At 44.7% G+C, this 2,181-nt stretch overlaps 1 protein-coding gene across 1 annotated transcript in view; it reads right to left on the bottom strand.

Moving 5' to 3' along the window:
- Positions 1-707, bottom strand: part of LOC112162354 — a gene marked incomplete at its 3' end in the record, with an annotated part of 6,149 nt that extends 5,442 nt beyond the window's left edge. Inside the window, 1 exon segment of the mRNA XM_024298162.2 lies at positions 608-707.
- Positions 708-2,181: the final 1,474 nt, after the last annotated feature.

Genomic DNA, 2,181 nt, shown 5'->3' on the forward strand with positions numbered 1-2,181 from the left:
AGAAGGCAGGGCCCAAGGTGCTGTGGGGACGCCGCCAACCCCCCAGGGCCTGGGAAACGGGTGCAGCGCGGTGAGACAGCCAGCGCTCGGTCGACGGCCGGGAGGAGCGCGGCGGAGCAGCCGGCGCCGAGGTCGACGGCCGGGAGGAGCGCGGCGGGACAGCCAGCACCGGGACAGCTGGGGAGCAGTGTGGGAGTAGAGCCAGGAGTCGGGCAGCGGTCAGAGGGGAAAGTGACGCTGGGATTGCAGAGGGGTGTGGTCACGATACACCCCTCTTCGAGCTAAGTACCCCTCTATCAACTGTCTTTTAGTTACCTGAGTTGTTTTTACTACTAGCACCAGTGCTGTTTTTATTGCATGCTTTTATTTATCTTTTTATCTAGTTGTAGTGGTTTTATTTAAGCCTGGTGCTTTTTAGATTCCAAACTCAGTAGTTTTTATCTTTTTTTTAACAGAGGCTCCTGGCTCCAACAGACTGAAGACAGCTCCCTTGCTGGACTTAATAAAGTTCCTTTTTAGCCCCCCTTCTTAAAACTGTTGTCCCGGGTCCTCTGTCTCCACACACCTCCAGATTCAAAAAGGAACCTGCACCCTACCACTCTTTACAATTTGTTTCTCCCTTCAATATGAATTCAGCCAAAAGCCAAACTACCCATCCAATGTCATTTTCAAGAAGCCACTTGAAGGTTTGTCCCGAGTACTTTCCAAATGTAATGACTAATTGTGTGAGCCACAATTCTCCTGATTTTTTAGCAGCTTCCTCTGCAGTGATCCTGTTCATCCAAACAGGATCTACTGTCTTGGATTCTTTGACAACCTGTCGAGCAAGACTTGTGCAGGACAGCTGTGCTTCGTCGGGTTTGTACAGCGGGATCACGGGGTAGAGATGCAGCTTCAGGTGACCCTGCAGATGCTGCTTCTGGGTGAAAGTCTTCTCACAGGAATCACAGCAAAAAGACGGCGGTGTGGCGTGTGTCTTTACGTGGCGCGTGAGATTGGACTTCGTGGAGAAGCGGCTCTTACAGTACTCACATTCAAAGGAGGAATCCATGTTTTGATGACCGATAGTTACGTGATAAATAAATGCGCGATTTTCGCTTGTTTTCATTAAAACTAGCAAGCTAAAATGAATTAAATCTTCAGAAAGAGATAGAAAAAGAGGAAATATTACCATCAAAGGTATCACGCTCGTTTGTTCACTTTTATCCGACGGACAAGAAGTTTTATTTTAAAGGAAGACCGCTGTTTTGATGCCGACACCGAAGGGCAGCGGCTTCTCATTGCTGCTCAACAGGGCTCAGTGATTGGTCCGTTGAGCGGGACCTCTGCTCAACAGGGCTCACTGATTGGTCCGTTGAGTGGGACCTCTGCTCAACAGGGCTCAATGATTGGTCCGTTGAGCAGCGCTGTTGGCACTTGTGGGAGAAGAAGCCTGGGAACACCACATGCTGTAAGTTTTCAAACTCTTTCTGTCCACCACTAGAGGGCCTTACACTAGTTTTATGAATGAAAATTATCATCCTGCATCACAGTCTCTTATAAAATCCCATTAAAAAACTTCAAAAGTCATATTTTCAGATAAGATGGACAAATTAATTAAAGATGTTTTGTTATTGGACTCAAACACTTTCAACCAAGTTTGTCATCAAATGTGTGGTATGTTCGAATGTGTTTTGTATTGCACAAGATTTGTCCGTAACACAGTTGACAATATAATGAACAAATATTTATTTTCATTCAAATATTTTAAAATTCATTTCAGCTTAAGCTTGCCAATTGAGTAATTTTGAACATTAAGGGTGTATAATTTAGAACCATATAGTTTACTTGTCAAAAACAAATATTGATATTTTGAGGTCTTGCTTGACTTGAAATATACCCCTAATTATAGATTGACTCTTAAGTGTCCGAGACGACATCTCAGGTGTTAAACGGGTTAAAGCTCAAGTGTGTTAAAATATTAAGGGTACACTCTTTGAATGGACAGACATTTGAACTCATGGATGATTTTAACAAAACCAAAATTTACTTTGTCCCGCCCATTGACCACTTTTGACATCACCCCTAAAGCACACCTCACCACTGTCTTACATCCCTCATACAGGTCCTGCACTGCTCGGACATACTTCTCTGTCACTCCAGACTTCCTCATACAATACCATAGTTCCTCTCTGGGCACTC

This window comes from Oryzias melastigma, linkage group LG19 (assembly GCF_002922805.2).
Source record: "Oryzias melastigma strain HK-1 linkage group LG19, ASM292280v2, whole genome shotgun sequence".
In the NCBI taxonomy this organism is placed as follows: Eukaryota; Metazoa; Chordata; class Actinopteri; order Beloniformes; family Adrianichthyidae; genus Oryzias; species Oryzias melastigma.